This window comes from Heptranchias perlo, chromosome 2, assembly GCF_035084215.1.
Source record: "Heptranchias perlo isolate sHepPer1 chromosome 2, sHepPer1.hap1, whole genome shotgun sequence".
In the NCBI taxonomy this organism is placed as follows: domain Eukaryota; kingdom Metazoa; phylum Chordata; class Chondrichthyes; order Hexanchiformes; family Hexanchidae; genus Heptranchias; species Heptranchias perlo.
The window spans coordinates 77,186,279-77,209,494 of NC_090326.1; the positions used below are offsets into that span (position 1 = coordinate 77,186,279).

The 23,216-nt window shown below is 41.5% G+C and overlaps 1 long non-coding RNA gene across 2 annotated transcripts in view; it reads right to left on the minus strand.

Moving 5' to 3' along the window:
• Positions 1-2,244: 2,244 nt before the first annotated feature.
• LOC137333788 (uncharacterized) overlaps positions 2,245-23,216 on the minus strand; it is a 29,513-nt gene continuing 8,541 nt past the window's right edge. Inside the window, exons 2-3 of one of the 2 annotated variants that reach the window (XR_010965990.1) lie at positions 16,531-16,648; positions 2,245-2,391 (exon numbers count right to left, since the gene is read on the minus strand). This is a non-coding gene — a long non-coding RNA (uncharacterized lncRNA). Of the gene's footprint in view, positions 2,392-11,442; positions 13,399-16,530; positions 16,649-23,216 lie in introns of those variants that run through there. The other variant, XR_010965989.1, reaches the window with a different exon arrangement.

Consider the following 23,216-nt stretch of genomic DNA (forward strand, 5'->3'; position numbering starts at 1 on the left):
ACACTGCAATGCAGTACTGAAGGAGCGCTGCACTGAGAGAGGTGCCTTCTTTCAGATGAGATATTAAACTGAGGCCCCCATCTGCCCTCTCAGGTGGACATAAAAGATCCCTGTTGCCCTGGCCAATAGTTTATCCCTCAACCAACATCACTAAAACAGATTACCTGCTCATTATCACATAGCTTGCTATGTGCAAATTGGCTGCCGCGTTTCCTACATTACAATAGTTACCATACTTCATAGGCTGTAAAGCGCTTTGGGACGTCCAGAGGTCATGAAAGGTGCAATATAAATGCAAGGGAGTTTTTTATAAGTGTAGCTTGCTGTGCCCTGCACAATTTGCCATCCAAAAAGGCCGAGTTATGGATGTTCCTGGGGAAGTGCTTTGGAGACAGAAATGCACGGAAAGGAATATCAGAAGGCCTACCACACTGAGGACTCTGAAGTGACAGCTACAAAGGGCATCAGAACTCAACTTATCAGTGAAGTGTTCTCATCTTCATCGTGGTGATTTGATCAAAGTCTATAAGATGGTTAAAGGGATAGATTGTGTTTGTGAAGACAGATTGTTTCAACTAAGTAGGTTAGGGAGAACGAGGGGTCACAATTTCAAGTTATGTAAGGCCAGATCTAGGTTAGATGTCAGGAGGTGGTTCATTCCCCAGAGAAGAGTGGACCTGTGGAACAGGCTGCTGGCTCATGCGTTGGACGCCGATTCGCTGAATTCCTTCAAGCGAGAGCTGGACCTGTTTCTGGCTGGGTCAGAGATCATCTCATACAAAAGGTAGGTACTGTATGACATTAATCAGGGCCACAGTGGTCTCTCGGACTAGTTTTGATTGCCTAAGGGGTCAGGGAGGAATTTTCCAGATTTTTTATTCCCTAATTGGTCTGGATTTTTACCAGTTTTTTTGTCAATCCCAGGGGATCACATGGTTTTGGGTGGGGTGGAGAGTGTATATATTGTGATGCGTAAGGCATTGTAGTTGTGTGGGACAGGCTGGATGGATTAGAGGGTCTTTTCCTGTGCGTCATTGTTCATATGTTCGTATCTGTTTAACCATCTAACTTTGTCATCACTGCCACTACTCCTTCTCCCCCAACCTCAGATAAATGACAAATTGTTCAAACTATTACCCAGCATAGGACATCGCATCACATGAACATACAAATCTAAATCATCTGATTGAATAAGTGAGCACGAAATAAGTGCTCCCCTTCCAGTATCACTGTAATCTCCATGATTAACTGAACATGAAATAAATACATATTATCCTTCATTACAAGGAACTTAAAAGTGAACATAAACCATCTTACTCTTTCCTGACACCATGCTTCCCCTCAGTGTCTAAATGTGCCTTTCTTTCTCCTATCCTATTGCTTCTTCTAGGTGCAAACTAAGGGCCAATGTTTTTTGATTATTGTCAATGCTTTACTTACTTGGTTACTGAATGGTGGTAGATGCTAGTTAAGTAAATACACGCATGCGATGTACATTTACCTGTGAGTGTACATAAGGTATTTTCTACTAACACTAGCGCACGTGGCTAAAACAGTGTCGCCGTAGCCACACCTGTGGCTAGTCAATAATTTCTATTGGAAAACACACTTTTAGAGAGTAAACAGTATATTAGTGTCCATCGTGCCCCAGGAGGAAAAGAGACAGCGGCCAGTGTATTACCCACGTCATGTCATTTAACTTTTTCCAGCATTTGTCTGCAGTTCCTGGGTTGAGAGAGGTGGCACTCAGTGCCAGCCTGCTGCTGCTTTCCGCCCATTTTGGGTGGGCAGCTGACAGACAGCATGCAGTTGAGCCCAGCCTCACGCTGCCAATGTCGGATATGTTTGGCACTTGCACCCAGTTAAAATTCCCCCTCACATCTCAGTATTTATATCAACCCTTTATCCACTATTCCTTATAATGAACTTTCTAACTTGTTTTGTGTTAGAAGTGGCAATTGATCCAATCATTGCAGTTGTCTTTGCTGAGGGCCTTCATGAACTCTCTGACCCTATTTTAGCAGGAAACACATTTATCACAGCCTTGCAGATACTGAACAGCAAGCTTTTAAAGGGTCAGCTTTTCAGTCCAGTCATCTGGTTAAATTACAGTCCAGTCATCTGGTTAAATTACTATCAAATACTTAAATTCATATAAATTTTCCTGAGGCTATGAAAGGATTAATGAACAAAGCAGGAAAGACAGAAAATGGATTACATGTTGTTTACTTCTTATACCTACAACACACCAAATCTGTTAGCTGTCATTTCAACACAGTGACAGTCTCTGCCTCTGTATGTCTCTGCCTCTGTATAATAAACGACATCCTGTAGCCCATATAGATTCGATGCAGCCAAGACTGCAACTGTCTCCTTCAAATTTCCTGTCACCTGTCAATGAAAGCAACTGTTTATTCAACATATGGTGGCAAAATTTTTTATTTAGTCCTTTGTAATCTGAGTTCTATTTTTACAAATGTTAAAACCTTTAGAGAAAGTGGCCAATAGCAACTATAAAAGTTGTACTCTTGGTAGGTAAACTTGTGTTTTAAAAAAATGGTGGTATAGCCAAGTGATCTTTTAATTGCAAAACTGCAGACACTGTTCAAAAATACTTGCAATTGTTCACACATTTAAACATGCAATAAAAAAGTAAACTGAAATTACAAAACTATACGGAAAATTAGAGACTCATGAAATAAAATAACAAATTATAATTAAGAATTACAATGATAGCAAATATGTGCATTTTGAACCTCTATCCTTACATGAAAATAAAAAATAACAAATACAGAATCATAATTAACATTAAAGCACTAATAGTGAAGAGAAGAACGGGGGGGGGGGGGGTGTTTAACAGAACAATGCACAAGGTTTCGCTAAAAATCAGTGGAGAAGTACAAAAAAAAGTCATTCCAGGATATTGAGTGTTGGAGGCGGTTTCGTTTCTGAAAAGGGGAATTTTGCTTTGTGACCTCACCTGAAATTGGTGGGATCGCAGTGGAGAATGAAAGAAAATTTGTAGGGTAAAACCTACTGGGGTAAACCAGGAGAAAGTGGCTCATAATGCCCAAGAATCCCTGGCCACAGGTGGTGGTCTCCTCAAAATACAGCCTTTCACCCTGCATGAAGAAGAAGCACTGAAGCTCCTGGGGAGGGTGTTGGCGCTGGCCAGTGGTAGCTGTAGCTGCAGCTTCTCGGTCTCATGGTTTGGGAGCACAGACACAGTTGCAAGCAGCCCAATCAAATGCTACACAGAGCACCTCTGGCAGTCCGCATAATATGTTAACCTCTCTTCATCTTCTTCTGCTCCAGATTAAACATAGCAACAAACTGCTGAGGAGAAAGAAGAAAATTGTCACGGTCTCTCTATCTCAGACCAGGTCACCACATATTCATCCGGATCTGGCACAAGTACAATGGGCTGAATGGCCTCCTTCTTTGCTGTATCATTCTATGATTTTATAATTGTCATTCATCTTTTCTCTCAGTAGCCCAGAAAGATCCAACTTAAGGGAAAATGATAGGGCAAGTGAGGTTTTGTCACTGGGTGATACACAGTGCAGGAGGGTGCTGGAGGAGTCAGAAGTGAAACTGGAGTGTGATAGCGCTGAATGGAGGCACAGCAGATGTTCACCCCTGGCCGAGAGGAAGTAGACCCCAATTTTAGGGATCCTGCTCTGAAAAGGATGCTGGATGTCCACAACTAAGTCCACATCCTTAGAATCATAGAATCATAGAATCTTATAGCACTGAAGGAAGCCATTTGGCCTGTCATGCTTGTGCTGACTATCTGAAAGAGCTGTCCAATTTAATCCCACACCCCAGCTTTTTCCCCTGCAAATTAGTCCTCTTCAAATACATGTCCAATTGCCTTTGAAAGTTCCTATGGAATCTGATTCCACCACCCTTTCAGGCAGTGCATTCCAGATCTTAACAACCCTCTGTGTGAAAAAAGTTCACCTCATTTCCCCTCTATTTCTTTTGCCAATTATTTTAAATCTATGACCTTTGGTTACCGACCCAGTTGCCAGAGGAAACAGTTTCTCCCTACTTGCTCTATCAAAACCCATCATAATTTTGATTACCTCTATTAGGTTTCCCCTTAACCTTCTCTGGTCTAAAGAAAACAATCCCAGTTTCTTCAATCTCTCCACAAAACTGAAGTCCCTCATCCCTGGTATCATCCTGGTAAACCTCCTCCAACGCCTTGACATCCTTCCTAAAGTGTGGTGCCCACAATTGTACACAATACTCCAGTTAAAGCCTAACCAGTGATTTGTAAAGGTTTAGCGTGACTTTCTTGTTTTTGTATTCAATGCCCCTATTTACAAAGCCACGTATCTCATATGCTTTCTTGACTGCCTTATCAACTTGCCCTGCCACCTTCAAAGATTTGTGAATATGCACCCCCAGGTCCCTCTGTTCGTGCAAAATAGTGCCATTTAGATTATACAGCCTCTTCATGATGTTCTTTCCAAAGTGCGTCACTTCACACTTATCCGCATTAAATTGCATCTGCCATGTGTCTGCCCGTTTCACCAGTCTGTCTATGTCCTCCTGAAGTCTGCTACTATCCTCTTCACTATTTACTATGTTGCCAAGTTTAGTAGTTTAGTATCATCCACAAACTCGAAATTGCACTCCCTATACCAAAATCCAGGTCATTTATATTTAACAAGAAAAGCAAAGGTCCTAATACCGACCACTGCATACTTCTCTCGAGTTAGAAAAACATCCGTTCACCACTACTCTCTGCCTCCTATCCCTTAGCCCATTATGTACCCAAGTTACCACCGTCCCTTTAATACCATGTGCTTCTTTCTTCAAAATAAGTCTATTATGCGGTACTTTGTCAAATGCCTTTTGAAAGTCCATATATACACCATCTACTGCACTATCTTCATCATCCTTCTCTTTTAATATGTCAAAGAACTCAATCAGGGTGAGTCAGACATGATTTGCCTTTAATAAATCCGTGCTGGCTGTCCCTTATTAACCCATGCTTCTCCAAGTGTGAATTAATTTTGTCCTTGACAATGGTCTCTAGTTGTTTTCCCACCACTGATGTTAGACTGATTGGCCTGTAGTTACCAGGTTTATCCCTCTCCCCTTTTTTGAACAGAGGTGTAACATTTGCAATCCTCCAGTCCTGTGGCACCACTCCCTTATCCAAGGAGGACTGAAAGATTGTGGTCAGAGCTTCTGCTATCTCCATCCTTGCTTCCCTCAGCAACCTAGATGCAACCCATCTGGACCGGGTGACTTGTTAACTTTGAGTGATGCCAAACTATTTAGCTCCTTTCCATCTATTTTTATCCTATCCAATATCTCTACTTCCTCTTCCTCTACTGTGACATTAACTTCATCCTCTTCTTTCGTGAAGACAGATGCAAAGTACTCATTCAGTACCTCAGTCATGTCCTGTACCTCCACAAGATTTCCTTTTTTGTCCCTAATCGGTCCCAGCATTCCTTTAACTATCCTTTTACTTTTTACATGTTACATGGACTTTCAAAAGGCATTTGATAAAGTACTACATAATAGACTTGTTAGCACAATTAAAGCCCATGGGATTAAAGGGACAGGGGCAGCGTGGATACAAAATTGACTAAGGGACAGAAAGCAGCGAGTAGTAGTGAACGGTTGTTTTTCAAACTGGAGGAAAGTATACAGTGGTGTTCCCATATAGAGGGTATAATTTCAAAGTTTACTTTGAAACTCGGAAATGTAGTAAACAATGTGAAGGATAGTAACAGACTTCAGGAGGACGTAGACAGACTGGTGAAATGGGCAGACACATGGCAAATGAAATTTAATGTTGAAAAGTGTGAATTGATACATTTTGGTAAGAAGAATGAGGAGAGGCAATATAAACTAAATGGTACAATTTTAAAAGGGGTGCAGGAACAGAGAGACCTGGGGGTGCACATGCACAAATCTTTGAAGAGGGCAACTCGAGAAGGCTGTTAAAAAAGCATGTGAGATCCTGGGCTTTATTAATAGAAACATAGAGTACAAAAGCAAAGAAGTTATGCAAAACCTTTATAAAACACTGGTTAGGCCTCAGCTGGAGTATTGTGTTCAATTCTGGACACCACACTTTAGGAAGGATGTCAAGGCCTTAGAGAGGGTGCGGAAGAGATTTACTGGAATGGTACCAGGGTTGGGGGACTTCAGTTATGTGGAGAGACTGGGTAAGCTGGGGTTGTTCTCCTTAGAACAGAGAAGATTAAGAGGAGATTTGATAGAGGTGTTCAAAATCATGAACAGTTTTGATAGATTAAATAAGGAGAAAGTGTTTCCAGTGGCAGAAGGGTTGATAACCAGAGGACACGGATTTAAAGTGATCGGCAAGAGAGCCAGAGGTGACATGAGGAAACATTTTTTGATGCAGCGAGCTGTAAATGATCTGGAATGCACTACCTGAAAGGGTGGTGGAAGCAGATTCAATAGTAACTTTCAAAAGGGAATTAGATAAATACCTAAAAGGAAAACATTTACAGGGTTATGGGGAAAGAGCTGGGGAATGGGACTAATTTGATAACTCTTTCAAAGAGCCGGCACAGGCATGATGGGCCAAATGGCTGTACCTACTGTGCTGTACCTACTATGTTACTGTGATTCTATGGTTTTTGGTACCATTTTATGTTACCTGCCAATCTTTTCTCATTGTCTCTCTTTGACCTTATATTCTTTTTCAATTTCCCCTTGCACTCTTTGTATTCTGCCTGGTTTTCGATTGTATTTAATTGCATTAACATTAATATAAAACATTATAATAAGTTTTTCTGTAAATATGTTTCATGTTCAGGTACAGAATACAATCATTTCGATTGTATTCTGTACCTGACATTTGTCATAAATCTTTTTCTGTTTTATTTTAACCTCTATTTTCTTTGTCATCCAGGGAGGTCTCGCTTTGGATGCCCCATCTTTCCTCCGAATGGAAATATGTTTGGTTTGTACCCAAAGTATCTCTGCATTTACTGTTTTCCTGGCCAATCTTTGTTTCCAGTCCACCTGTGCTAGATCCCTTCTCAAATCATTGAAATTGACTCTCTTCCGGTTCGGTATTTTCACCTTTGATTTATCCTTGTCCCTTTCCATAACTACTTGAAACCTAATTATATTATGATCACTATTACCCAGATGTTCTCCCACTGAAGCACACTCCATTTGCCCTACTTCATTTCCCAGAGCTAGATCCAGCACTGCTTCCTTCCTCATTGGGCTAGAAACAAACTGAATAAGTAAGTTCTCTTGTATACATTTTAGGAATTCTTCACCCTCCTTGCCCTTTACTCTTTTTTTCCCAGTCTATATTAGGGTAATTGAAATCCTCTACTATTACTGCTCTATTATGTTTACATTTCTCTGAAATTTGCCTACAGATTTGCTCCTCCATTTCCTTCTCACTATTTGGGGGTCTATAGTAAACACCCAGCAATGTAGCAGCTCCTTTTCTGTTCCTTAACTCTGACCAAATAGATTCATAGTTTGAACCTCTAGTATATCCTCCCTCTGTAGAACTGTAATATTATCCTTGATCAATACTGCCACACCACCTCCTGTCATTTTTCCTTCCCTATCCCCCCTGAATACATTGTAGCCAGGAATGTTTAGTTCCCATTCCTGCCCATATTTAAGCCAGGTCTCAGTTATAGCCATTATATCAGAACCCCATGTGGCAACTTGTGTCTGCAGCTTATCAACTTTATTTGTACCACTCCTCGCATTAACATACATGCATTCCAACACCATACTAGTCTGCTTTGCTTTTTTCCTCCATCTATTTCCTGTTCTTTCTACACTATTCTTTGTTCTGTTGCTATTTGTCCCTCCTAGTTTTCTATACACCTTGTCTCTCCTCTCTGCTGCTATGTCTTGGTTCCCCTCCCCCTGCCAAATTAGTTTAAACCCTCCCCTATAGCACTAGTTAACCTCCCCGCGAGGACATTGATCTTAGACCTGTTCAGGTGCAACCCTTCCGGCTTGTACAGGTCCCTCCTGCCCCAGAACTGGTCCCAATGCCCCAGCGACCTAAAGGTCCCCCTCCTGCATCACTTCTCCAGCCACACATTTACCTGCACTACTTTCCTGTTTCTGTACTCACTAGCACGTGGCACTGGGAGTAATCCAGAGATTACATCTTTGAGGTCCTGCTCTTTAATCTTTTTTCTAGCTCCTGAAACTGTGCCGGAATGACCTCAACTCTTTCCCTACCTATGTCATTGGTTCCAACATGGACAACGACTTCTGGATGTTACCCTTTCCCTCGCAGAATGTCCTGCACCCGTTCATTGACATCCTGTGAACAGTTTAAAAATATACAAAATCATTGCAAAACAGATTTAAATTTCTATTAAGTTCTTAGAGCCTTTCAATGGTGAAAAGTGTTCTTTGTTAATAGATCGACAATATTATATATTCCTACTGTCGTTTGGTTTGAAAGACAACCACCATGGGCTCCCTGGTTATTCCAATCATGCTATGACAATGGAGACTGATTGTATCCCCACCAAATGAACTCAGCTTTATTTAAATTCCAGTCAGGGGGTAAGTGTACAAAAGAAAAGAGGCAAAAGATGATTTAGATTAACTTATAGACAGTCCATCACTATCTCTATGTCCAACTAATTGGCTGATTTCCAAGCGGGAGACAGTGAAGTCAATATTACTAGAGTTTGTTTGGTACAAGTTGTAACGCAGAAAATGTGGACCGAAGTTAATCCACCCAGTGATAAACTGTTTCCATAAATTACAGAAAGTTGATTGAGGCAAGCTCATGAAAATAAATTGAAAATATTCTTAATTTGGGTAGAAAACTGAGTGAAGATTTATAAGAGTTACAGATAAAGATGAATAGGTTTTGCATATATGGGTTATTTTACGACAGCAGCTCTCTTACAAAAACAGTAACAGAATATTTGCATGCAAACGTTATCTGAAAGAGAATTCTCTTGGGAATTCCACACTATAGGACAACAAGAATTATTTAACAAATATAATTTGGTTTATACTGAGAACTGGTATCCTGTAATAACTCAGACTTAAAAGCAGCAACTTTACATCCATCCTGAGATAAAAAGTGATTTAGTCAAGATTAAACACTTTGCCTCGCAATAGGCACTGTGTAAGGGACCAGATGCGGAGTAGTCCTTTTCTTTGAAAACTTGTTCACTTGTTACTTATGGCTTTGCCTATACACTAGTCTAAAAGGTATGCCCAAAGCTAACCATAGTAGTTCTGGGAGAAAGAAATTAAACCTAGAACAGTGGCAGCATCATTTGCTATCATTATGGGCTAATGTTTGCTCAATAAAAATGTCAATCATCTACAAAGTTAACCATCCTAATAGTATGATCCTTCTGTCATTTCCCAGTGATGTGATCACTACTTTCAACTTAATAGTAAAGGGACACATATACAAATAGAAAATTCCTAGGATTAGTCCGCAACAGTTAATGGCAAAAAAGGTGGAACTAACAATGATATCCTATCCTGTAATTCTATCAAATTCAAGCTGATTGGTGTCCTGAATTTCCCTTACTTTTTGAAGCTGGTTGCTACGACCTACTTTCAATAATAGCAGAGAGCCAAGTTTCAACTTGTGTTGGGGCCTCGTGCAGGGCTTGGCAACCATCCTGTCAACCACGGAGTGAGTGGTCAGCTCCATGAACACGGCAGTGGGGCCCACCATGATGGAGCCTCTAGTGACAGCTCTGTCAGCTTCCATAGAAGCTCAGACTGCTACCATCTTGGCTCTGAGGTCCAGCATTGACACAGGCTTCCAGAGCATTACATCACACCTACACTCAGTTTTCACAAAGAGTAGTAGAAGTGCTAAAGACTCAGCCCAAGGAGAGTGGCATTGGCTTCTTCTGGATTTGGTGTTGGTGTTAATGTTTGTAGTCAAGTGAGGGTAACACCCTGAGGTTGGACTGCAGGAGGGCAATTAGATGGTGATTGTGAGGGCAGTGGTTATAAGGATGACAGGACTGTTGTTGTATTGGGGAGCGGAGGATGGTTCAGGTGAAGCGTTCTTATACGAATTATTCTCTGAGAGCTCTAGGCAGCTAGGGGGACTGATACTCAATGCTTCTGCTCATCCTCCTCTTAGTGATGCTCTTCCTCCTCATCATCATCATCCACTTCTTACTGCCCAGGTAGTGGTAAGGGCTGATCCCTATATTTTACAAAATTCTTCAGCATGCAGCACACCACAACATATTTGGAGACACTATCAGCACTGCACTGTAGAGTCCCTCCAGAATGGTCCAGGCAGCAAAACCATTATTTGAGCATGCTGATGGTCTGTTCAATAAGATTTCTGGTGGTGGCATGGCTCTCATTGTGCTATTTCATCCTGCTTCACTCTGTTCATTGGGAAGGAGATGTAAGTGTTCCTCCTCAAGTGGAGAGTCTCACTCACCTTCCTGAAGCAGCAGTGTGCAGCAAACTGGGAAATGTCACTGATGTCACCTGCTCCAGCCTGGAACGAACCTGTGATGTAAACGTTAAGGGCCATGGTGACCTTGACAGCCATAGGCAGTGTGTTCCATGTCCTGGTTTGGGGCTGCAGGTGACAGAGCTCCATTTCAGACTCCTTCGTGAAGCGCAGGCACCTCACACATTGTTCCTTGGTCAGTTTGAGACTGGAAAAGTGTTACTTGAAGACCCGCTGTGGGTCGGGCCTCCTATGCAGTGCTCTCTTCCTCCCTCTTCTCCCAGCTGTTCCTGCTCACTCCTGCTTTCTTTGCTGCTCCCCCACCTCCTCCGGTCCCAAAGGCAGACCTAACAGATCACCCATGAGTGAAATAAAATATTTGTAAGACAGTCAAGCAGTCCAGCACCAGCAAATAATTGTTCCCAGAACTCATAATTCAGTAGTGGAATGGAGAAAATAGCCAAATAATGGCCCAGAAGCTGACCAGCAGCTTAAAGGTACAAATCAGCAACTAACCCATATGGAGGGGATGAGCCATTTAAAAAGCTCTCCAGCAGAATCCTTCCTGACTATTAGAGCTATGATTTGCTGGGCAAATTTATCACGTGGCGAATCAGGTGCTGGGTCAGACCAATTTCACAAAGGGATCCTACAGCCATCATAGGAACTTTATTTTAATATTTTAATAAGGTTTTTCAATGCTCCCTGGATGCCTGAGGGGTGCCAGATCCAATATGGTGGGTGGTGCACCTTCAGCATGGGACAGGCACGCGCGTGCCACCTGCCATATTGGACCCTTTGTAGGGGGTGGTGGTGTGTGTCAGCTTCACCTCTGACTTCTGAGCGGTTCGGATCGCTCCCACTCCCTGGGTTCTAGACCTTGGACTTATTTGGGGGTTGTGGCAAAGTGCAGCAGACAACTGGTTTTGGTGCAAGAAACTTTGATCTTTATTCAAGAGAGAAAATACAACACAACAATCTTAACACTCTAATAAAATGGAGAACACTTTGGTACACACGAGGGAAAATACAGTAGAAAGATACCTCACCCCTCCCAATCCCACTTTACTAGTTAAGTTGGACTCTAAAGGACCAGAGATAATGCTCACCAAACGAATCCTTGACAGTAATTCACCCAGAGGTAATTCAGGAATAGATCGTAGAGTGGAAACTTTGCGGATCTTCGGTTTTCTCCAGAGTTGGTTTTCTTTGGTCGCGGTGGCCCAATATTACCCGGTTGGTTGGTGGCAATGTTCGGTTGATTGTTTCGTAAGGCCCTTGTTGCCGCGAGGTGTCTGATGGTCACTGGGGCTGTTGCTCTGGTTTCTTCTTGTGTGTCGGCCTGCTTCTAGAGCTGCTGACCTTCTCTCTGTTGCCCCCTCGCCTTGTTGAACTGTCGCCTCCCGAGCTGTTGAACAATCCTTTGCCCTTGCAGGTCTGGCATAGGGTTCGTTGGTTTCACTGGAAACTGCTCTCCTTCCAGAGACAGGCAGAACAAGAGAAGCAGAACACAAGAGCCAGCAAGAACCAGAGAGAGACCGAGAGAGGTTTCGAGTTTCCACTTCTATATCCCTCTCTTACAATGGTCTTCGTCACTTAATAAAAGGCACTTCATGTCTGTTTAAACAGTTCTTACAAAGTCCTTAAGAATCTTTGATGACTTTTGATGGTCCCTCATCATGTTGCAATTGTTTTTCTCGATTTGACATTGTTAATTCCGTTTTGTAGAGCTTGCCACACAAGGCTTCCTTTTGTATCCAACATCCTAGGTGTTGATTGGTTTTGCTTTAAAACAAAGACATGGCCCCACCATGTCTGGAGCAGTTGCCTCTTTCAATGGCCTACTGCCTTTCAAATTAGTGCTGAGTGTTGACCACCTGCTGTAGGTTTTGCATTAAAACAGAGACATGTCTGAAGCAGTAATTCTCCCACATTCCACTGTGTGTGTTGTTGATTCATCTGGTGACCTCTCACCTATCCTTCCATCTTAGGATTTTAGTCAATGGCCAGAATTCTTACAGTCGCCCCTACGAGGAAGCGAGTCCCTTAAAGGACGTGGATTCCTCAAAAAGTACTTTTCCCTGGTTGATGCTTCCTGGTGTGGCGCGAGTGTGAGTTGACCCAATATTTCATCATCCTGAAATGGTTAGAAAAGAGTCCAAAGTCCTTTTCTTTAGGGTTTTTCTCCTAGTTTTGGGGATCTGTGAATTTTGAGAATCTTATACCGTAGATGTCTGTTTCATGCCTAAAAATGAGTGCGGCGCAATCCAATTTCTAAGTCCATATAAACCTTTGATTTATTTGTTTTAAGCCCTTTTAGCCTGTTTATATTGAAGTCTGATGTTAGTTAAGTTATTTCTGATTGGGGAGGATATGTTGTTTGTGAATACTTAGAGGAAGTAATCGTTCAGATATCCTCATCATCCTCCTCAAAGCACAGGAACAAGGGTATTGCCATAGGGAAATCCATTTCTTTGCCCAAAATGGTTTAATTTTTTTTTAGTACTCGCTCTACAGTTCTGAAGTTCTGTTTTGTGCCTAAGATATAAAATGATTCCAAAAATCACAGTCCCTTTTAATCTGTAAAAGGCTTGCAGGTTTGAAGCCTTTCCTCAAGCTATGGCCTCCATCTGGGACACCACAGTGATCTTCATAGCCCCACATTTGTTGTATTGTTTTCTGGAAGCGGTATAGGGGCCAAGGAGGAAAGTGGTGCTCACCCACCTGCCACCATTTACATGGAGCGGGACTGGTTCATGGTCAGTGACTGACGTTGCTGGTGGGCTCGCAGGAGCAAAATCCTGATGCGCAGTTGTTGGAGTGAAGTTGCGGTGGAACACCTCCCCGACCCATTCTCCTTCAATTACCACTGGCAAACCCCCTGGTTTCTATGAGAAGATCCAGACCATAGTTTCTTCACCCAAAAGGTGGTACATATGTGGAATAGCCTACCCAGGAGGGTAATGCAAATGGAAGATTTTATAAATTTCAAGAGAATGATGGATACATTTTGATAGACAGGACTATTAAAGGGTATGAAAGACAAAGCGGGGTAGGAATTCAGTGATCAGTCCTATGAAGGAAATGTTTTGTCTTGTACAGTCTCACTTTTCCAAGGACATGGCTACTGGTGGGTGGGGAATGTTGGGATTCATGATGCTCAGTGCAACATGAGTATATGGGACAGGCTCGACGGACCAGCTGGTCTTTTCCTGTCCATCATTTTCATATGTTCATATCATGGACAATCAGGGTCTCCTGGAGCATGATTGATGCTTAGAGATGGGAAGGAATTTCCCAGTTTTTCTTAAAATTGGTCATAGTGTTTTTTCCGGGATTTTTTGTGCTTCCTCGGGAGTTAGCAATACTAGCATTTGGGTATGATGTTTCATAATCTAATGAATAGGGTTAGTATGGTGGGCTTAATGGGCTTCCCCATTCTTTTTTTCATAAGATCATATCATGTTTGGCTGTTTCAGTTCAGTTTTGAGACTTATATCCAAGGTTCACAACCAATTAGCAGAACTTTATTTTCCCTTGTAAACACTATACATAAAAGGACAATGAGGAGATTCCTTAGACAGTTCTACAACGTAAAACTAAATGTATACAATAGTTTAGATTATATTCATAACAGCAACAGTGGGGGGAGATTTTCTCTGTGAGACATGTGTGGCAAAATTGTGTACCTGTTCTTATAAACTTTGTTATACATAGTGCATAGAAGAAATCATAAAGAAAATTAAACAAAGGGGCAACCTTTTGTTGCGAACACTTACGGGTTCCTGCTAGCACTACTTTAATGCAGATGCAATCTGTTTATTAAATTAACCTATCTATTAAATTGGTTAACACCTGCTTTGACCAAGCTTTTGGTCACCTGTCCTAATATCAACTTATGTGGCTCAGTGTCAAATTTTGTTTGATAATCACTCCTGTGAAGCACCTTGGGACGTATTACTACATTAAAGGCACTATATAAATGCAAGTTGTTGTTCTTATTGAACTAAGTGTAGCAGAAATTTGATTAGCACTAGTACCATAAGTTCGCCCATTGGAAAATTTCCCCTCCTTCTCTTTATGGTAACTTGAACTAAATACAGGAACAGTCTTGGGCAAAGGTTCTCTGTGTATAGTAGATTGAATATTGAACAAAAAGTCTACTCTAGGCAGCAGTTTACTCCAAACACTATGACAAGTGAGGGAACCAAGTCTACTTACCCTAAAAGCTAGGCACGGTTTAAGAAAGCCAATAGATCATTGGTCTTCTAAGTTTACTCAGCCTGGCAGCAGGGGAGAGGGGGGCAGTAAGTAATTTATTAAGAGTTGCTGGTAGTATATTAAAAAAAGATAAGATCTGTTTGGAATTTACTTAACCCCTTCTAGCCTGCGGTGGTACACAGTTACAAAAGAATTTTTAAGAGAAGCTAGAATGTGTATCAGGAGTTACAATAAAGGACTGCATTGCTATCCTTGAACATCTAAATCTATCTTTTGAATTATGTGGAAAAGGTTAATATTTACCACACCCTTCAAGGCTTTAGAGTTGCCAACAGTTAGCCATTTGTAAAGAAAATCTGAAAATTCTGCTGGGAAAGAATCTGTTCCTTATAACTTTATTTTATGTAAGCAATGGGAGACAATTCTTTATCTGGATTTGTCGCAACATAATTTATGACCAGATAATCTATTAAATTTGCCAATCAAATGTAATGCTTGAGATGTAGCTTTCAATCGGGGAGCGTATAATTTATGCAAAGGGTTATTCCATAGATCTTGACAATAACCGTACCTTCCTCATTAACTGAGGGCTCTCGTGCTAATTAACAGCAGTTCAAAAGTTAAACTTAACAAGAGGAATAAAGCAAAATTGTGTTGTGCTTTTCTGTCAGCCGAAGGGCATCAGAATTTTTGCTTGCAGGTGGAATAATATTCATATGCAATATATTAGCCCCTCCCCTTCCATTAAAGGAAACACAAATATATCAATCAAGTAAACATTTGTCTGCACAAAAATGCAATTAGCTGTATATTTATTTTATGCTTCATTTTGGAGTTGTTTTCTCCCCTCTGCCCTTTCTCTTCATATTTGCATACTTCCATGCTTCGCTCCCTGGCTGATAAGGTGGACAGGCAACTTGTTCCCAAGTCTGTGTCAGTACTGTTTTGTGAGCACTCATTGGGAGGTGTAGGACAACCTGAGCTGACTACTGATTTTCCCTCCCTCCTGCCTTGTGAGCCCAACTTAGGTCAAGGACTCACTATGTGATGAAGCAGAAACTTGCATTCTACTATGCCACTGATAAAACAATAAGGTATTCCAGCAGGCTACCTTGAAAAAGGGATAGTATCCTCTTAACTGTGACTGTAAAGGCCATTTAGATGGTAACTATGTTGATTGATCTGCTGTTGATTTCCAACATTTTCTCTTTTTAATTAATATTTTGTTTTATTTTGATCTGCATGCCATAAAGTTTGGAAAGCAAATATTAGTTCAATGTCTTAAGCCACAGTCTTAAAAAAGCTCATCAAATGATGTCCACTCCAATGACATGTGTTCATAAATCATATATTCATAGCTTTCTTCTTCTAAAGATGCTATAATTATGCCTGAATAGAAGAAGTAAGATATTGAAAAAGAGGTGGAGGAAGAGGAGAGTTGGATTATACTGGTACCAGACATTCGACACAGCTGAGAAAAAAATCAACTCTATTGCAAGATCATCCACAAAACCATCTTAGAAATGGGTGAGTTAAACCCTTGTTACATCTAAAACACCTAAGGGAACAAATCAGTCACAGAAATCAGGAGTTGCCTCTCAAGTGGTATCTTGACACAACAAAAAACAATATTTGGTGAGGACTCAGAACACCAAAAAATAAATTTGATTGTATAGCTTACATATGCTGCACAAAATTATATCCTTGCATTGAATTATGCAAGTTGACTTGGTATAGTTAGCCATAACAGGTTGGCTTTATTGTTCACGATAAACCATGCTTCACGCACCTCAGGCGCACAGCCAATCAAAGTTCCTTACAGTCTTCTGACTGCCAATCTGGCAAAGTAAATAGGGTACCTGTGTGTGCCTCTGTAGGTGATGTGCCTCTTCAGTCAGAGGCTGATTTGTGCAGGATCCTTCATGCATTTGCTCCTCTCAAAGTTGCTCATCAAATAGTGTTTGGAGATCTTCATCTCTAAAATAATGATAATCAGTAATGGTGTGAACTAGTATTTTTGTGACTGTCATTGGCATTTATGAAGTACAGCAGTCAAAAGTATATTTCAAATATTAATTCAAAACACATATAACATTTATAAAACTCACTGGAGGCAGTTCTTATCAAAATGTGTGTATAGTCTCAAAATTCTCTTGTGCTAAGAGAAAAGAAATCAATTGGTGGTTCATTTTATGCAAGTGAATTACATTCTCAATGTGGGACAGAACTTTTTAAAGAAGTGTTTAAAATATGTTTAGCATTTATAAATAAATAAAAATGTAACTATTAAAGTTGCTACAATTATTTGTTACTGAAGCACATTGCTCCAACAGGAGACCATCAAGACCCTATACCCAATCCAGAGGAGAACAACCAGGTTGATCCCTGATGTCAGAGATATGAGGTGCAATTTGATAATCTAGGGCTCTTCAGCCTCAAAACAAAACAGCTCAGAAAGGACCTTATAGAGATGGATGAGATAATTGGCAGGTCAGAGCAAGTAAACCTGATCAATACTTTCAGATATGCTGGGACAGCAGAACAAGAGAGCATAGTTTCAACGTTGTGAATGACAAATTTAGCTCAGACATTAGAAAAACATTTCTTTACACAGGGAGTGATCAACAACTGGAACAGGTATCAGGAAGAAATATTACGACCAGTACACTGAATCCATTTAAAAAAAACAATTTAATGCTGTAAAGGGAAGGTTGGTATCCTGGAACAATAAGGTCAAATGGGCTGTACGACCTCTTCATCTGAATCTATCTTGTGACTTCCAACAATTTGTGATAGTGAAAATGTCTGTTGCTATGAGGAATCAGGACACATTGCATTGTGAATGTAAGTTTCCATGCAAGTCTGATTGATTTAAGATTTGTCTTGCACTCTTCTAAGACACTTCAAATAAGTTAGGCGTCATGTATCAATATATAATATATTATTTTTTCATAATCAATTGAAAATTGTTTCATGATAAACTTGCAATAATTTGATTAGAATTACTAATCCTCCAATGCAAAAGTCATCACTCACTAAATAAAATTAAATGCACTCTGAATACATGGCCTCCTTCTGTACTGTATTATTCCAGGGCCATTCTGTTAAGCATTTAAGCAATTGCTGCCAATGCAAAAACTGACCAGGAACTAAATAAAACTGCCCCATGAGGTTCATAGAATACATTATTAAAAGCAGATATCCTGGAATAATTTCAAGGCAGTAATATCATCCCAGATTCAAAAGATAATTGTAAACTACTTGAGCTTTGCTCTTACAGTTTATGACATTATCCTAACCCTTCAGTGAGAAGCTGCCTTTGAATCATTCTGATGCCCTCATTGTCTACCTACAAAATATTTCATATTAAATGAAAAGGCTTTATTGTATATACTTTGTGCAAAACTTAAAGTTATAAATTTTAGTGCAAAAATATAAGTTGCATTTAAAAGTAATAGAATGAAAGAGATCATTAATAGCAGAAAACCATCATTACCATTATCCTGGAACAGCTACTCGAACTCATTTCTATTAATCATTTACGAAAAACAAAAAAAAATCACATCCAATCAATAGCTATTCGAGAAGAATGATGACATTTGTTAAAACAACATTTGTAATGTCTTTTAGGGAAGGAAACCTGCCGTCCTCACCCGGTCTGGCCTATATGTGACTCCAGACCCACAGCAATGTGGTTGATTCTTAATTGCCCTCTGAAATGGCCCAGCAAGCCACTCAGTAGTAAAATCTCGCTAAAAACAGTCATAATAAGAATAAAACCGGACAGACCACCCGGCATCAGACCACTAGGCACCGGACACGACAACGGCAAACCAAGCCCGGTCAACCCTGCAAAGTCCTCCTCACTAACATCTGGGGACTTGTGCCAAAATTGGGAGAGCTGTCCCACAGACTAGTCAAGCAACAGCCTGACATAGCCATACTCACAGAATCATACCTTTCAGCCAACGTCCCAAACTCTTCCATCACCATCTCTGGGTATGTCCTGTCCCACCGGCAGGACAGACCGACCAGAGGTGGCGGTACAGTGATATACAGTCAGGAGGGAGTGGCCCTGGGAGTCCTCAACATTGACTCTGGACCCTATGATATCTCATGGCATCAGGTCAAACATGGGCAAGGAAACCTCCTGCTGATTACCACCTACCGCCCTCCCTCAGCTGATGAATCAGTCCTCCTCCATGTTGAGTATCACTTGGAGGAAGCACTAAGGGTAGCAAGGGCATAGAATGTACTCTGGGTGGGGGACGTCAATGTCCATCATGAAGAGTGGCTCGGTAGCACCACTACTGACCAAGCTGGCCGAGTCCTGAAGGACATAGCTAAGAGACTGGGCCTGCGGCAGGTGGTGAGCGAACCAATATGAGGGAAAAACTTACTTGACATCGTCCTCACCGATCTATCTGTCACAAATACATCTGTCCATGACAGTATTGGTAGGAGTGACCACCCCACAGTCCTCGTGGAGACGAAGTCCCGTCTTCGCACTGAGGATACCATCCAACATGTTGTGTGGCACTACCACCGTGCTAAATGGGATAGATTCAGAACAGATCTAGCAGCTCAAAACTGGGCATCCATGAGGTGCTGTGGGCCATCAGCAGCAATTGTATTCCAGCACAATCTGTAACCTCATGGCCCGGCATATTCCTCACTCAACTATTACCAACAAGCCAGAGTATCAACCCTGGTTCAATGAGGAGTGTAGAAGAGCATACCAGGAGCAGCACCAGGCGTACCTAAAAATGAGGTGCCAACCTGGTGAAGCTACAACTCAGGACTACATGCATGCTAAACAGCGGGAGCAACATGCTATAGACAGAGCTAAGCGATTCCACAACCAACGGATCAGATCAAAGCTCTGCAGTCTTGCCACATCCAGTTGTGAATGGTGGTGGACATTAAACAACTAACAGGAGGAGGAGGTTATGTAAACATCCCCATCCTCAATGATGACGGAGTCCAGCATGTGAGTGCAAAAGACAAGTCTGAAGCGTTTGCAACCATCTTCAGCTAGAAATGCCGAGTGGATGATTCATCTCGGCCTCCTCCCGATATCCCCACCATCACAGAAGCCAGCCTTCAGCCAATTTGATTCACTCCACGTGATATCAAGAAACGGCTGAGTGCACTGGATACAGCAAAGGCTATGGGCCCCGGCAACATCCCAGCTGTAGTGGTGAAGACGTGTGCTCCAGAACTAGCTGCGCCTCTAGCCAAGCTGTTCCAGTACAGCTACAACATTGGCATCTACCTGACAATGTGGAAAATTGCCCAGGTATGTCCTGTCCACAAAAAGCAGGACAAATCCAATCCGACCAATTACTGCCCCATCAGTTTACTCTCAATCATCAGCAAACTGATGGACGGTGTCATTGACAGTGCTATCAAGCGGCACTTACTCACCAGTAACCTGCTCACCGATGCTCAGTTTGGGTTCTGCCAGGATCACTCGGCTCCAGACCTCATTACAATCTTGGTCCAAACGTGGACAAAAGAACTGAATTCCAGAGGTGAGATGAGAGTGACTGCCCTTGACATCAAGGCAGCATTTGACCAAGTGTGGCACTAAGGAGCCCTAGAAAAGTTGAAGTCAATGCAAATCAGGGGGAGAACTCTCCAATGGCTGGAGTCATACCTAGCACAAAGGAAGATGGTGGTGGATGTTGGAGGCCAATTATCTCAGCCCCAGGACATCGCTGCAGGAGTTCCTCAGGGCAGTGACCTCGGCCCAACCATCTTCAGCTGCTTCATCAATGACCTTCCCTCCATCATAAGGTCAGAAATGGGGATGTTCGCTGATGATTGCACAGTGTTCAGTTCCATTCGCAACCCCTCAAATAATGAAGCAGTCCGAGCTTGCATGCAGCAAGACCTGGACAACATCCGGGCTTGGGTTGATAAGTGGCAAGTAACTTTTGCGCCAGATAAGTGCCAGGCAATGACCATCTCCAACAAGAGAGAGTCTAACCGCCTCCCCTTGACATTCAATGGCATTACCATCGTCGAATTCCCCACCATCAACACCCTGGGGGTCACCATTGACCAGAAATTTAACTGGACCAGCTACATAAATACTGTGGCTATAAGAGCAAGTCAGAGGCGAGTGACTCCCCAAAGCCTTTCCACTACCTACGAGGCACAAGTCAGGAGTGTGATGGAATACTCTCCACTTGCCTGGATGAGTGCAGCTCCAACAACACTCAAGAAGCTTGACACCAGCCAGGATAAAGCAGCCCGCTTGATTGGCACCCCATCCACCACCCTAAATATTCATTCCCTCCACCACTGGCACACCATGGCTGCAGTGTATACCATCTACAAGATGCACTGCAGCAACTCGCCGAGGCTTCTTCGACAGCACCTCCCAATCCCACGACCTCAACCACCTAGGAGGACAAGGGCAGCAGGCACATGGGAACACCACCACCTGCACGTTCCCCTCCAAGTCACACATCATCCTCACTTGGAAATATGTCGCCGTTCTTTCATCGTCGCTGGGTCAAAATCCTGGAACTCCCTACCTAACAGCACTGTGGGAGAACCTTCACCAAACGGACTGCAGCAGTTCAAGAAGGCGGCTCACCACCACCTTCTCAAGGGCAATTGGGGATGGGCAATAAATGCTGGCCTTGCCAGCAATGCCCACATCCCATGAACGAAAAAGAAAAATTACTTTTTTGCATTTTTTTCTGTTACTTTTCTCAACTGATAGCTGTGAAAAATTGTTGGTAGTTCTACGATTAGCCTTAGGGTAAGAATAATAATAGTAACAGTAGTTGTATTAGTTTTAGTGGGTATTTTACACAAACTGGAAAACTGAATTCTACTGGACACATTGGATATTTATGTGATGTATGTAACAACTTGTAGCACAAATATAACGGCCCGGAATTTCCTGGTACGGCTTATTTGCCCCCAAACACCATAAGTAGACCGTTGTGCTCTCTGATCCTCCAGTGGTGAATTTACACCAAATTATTTACATCAAATCTTTCTAGACAACCTATTTGAATATGCCACAGCGAGCATCATGGCGACCTAGAAGTGAAGATGCCGATGGATGTCTCTGCCCCAGAGGGAATTCTCTCTGTGCGCATGGCTCAAGTTGTCAATAATTCTACTTTCTTGAAGATTATATATTGAACAAGTCTTTATATTTATTCAAAAAACATACGGAGGGATTTGATTTGTGTAATATCTGAGAGCTGACTAGGTATGAACATTAAAAACCTGTTTTAAGTCACCTTTTGTACAACATACACTTCTTCAAAAACTCTTGGTTGAAATCGTCATATTTAGATGGACTACAACTGGAATATTAAATTTCCTATGAAATCAAACCATTCTGCATGGCAGTCCAATTTTAAATCCCTTCTCAAATATAAAAAGGAAACAACAATTTGATGTTTTTGAAAATTATTTCTTCACAGCAATAAATTATTTGCCTAGCTTTCCCTAAAATGCAAAATATTCCCCACTGCTAGCTTTAAACTTATTCCACAGGTGAGTTCTGGTTGGACAAAGTGGTAGCCCGCACAGTAAGTTAAACAGCTATCTTATTAGGTACACTCTCAGTTGTAATTGCATACAAGTTTGGCAATTGTAAATTGGATATGGAATTGTTTCAGAAGAATGCATGAAAATAAATTGTGTCAAAGCCAAGAACAATAAATAGGTGCAGAAACATTGAATTTTCTTTCATTGCTTTATATTGCGCCCCAAACACGGAGTAGTGCTGCTATCTGTTAATGCAAACAGTAATAGTAGGAATATCAAAGGATATGAAAATTTCAGGGCCAGTTTTAAGCAGATCAATACAAGCAATATCATTCTATGCATAATGAATGGACACAAGCTCATACTTCTGTTTCCCTTCCTGGTTCTTTGCTCAGATTTTTTTGAATAATTCTGATAGTTTGGGTAATCATTAAATACATTGGATTGTGATTAATCGTAATCAGGTTAAACCACTTTCCTTATTCATTTATTTGCATGTCTTTTCTTACATTAAATTATGACTGGAGGTGTATACGCCTTTCTTTATCAGTGCTTGCAAGCGGCAAGACAACTAGCGCAAATCCAGGAAATTGGCCATTGCAGATGTATTGAATGGGGGAGGGATGCCATTATAATTAATTTTGGACAAATATTATTGGCGAAGTGGTGCAGATGAGCAGGAAATTTTGGTGTGGTATCAGTAATGGCATAAGTAATTTGCGCCAAAATTTCCTGGAATTTCAACACTGTAATGCCCAAGTTTTCAGGTAATTTTGGGCCAATGTCACTGTCTAAAGTTTTAACTGTATTGGATAGATAATTAATTTGTTTTGCTATCCACATTGTGCATGGAAATCTGTCTGTCACATATTAGTAAATCTGACATCTCAATAGACATTACAATGGATGGATAGGAGTGAGTTTAAAGCAATTATATTCACATGATGTGTGTGACAACAACAACTAACATTTATATAGTGCCTTTAACGTAGAAGAAATGTCCTAAGGTGCTTCACAGGGGCAC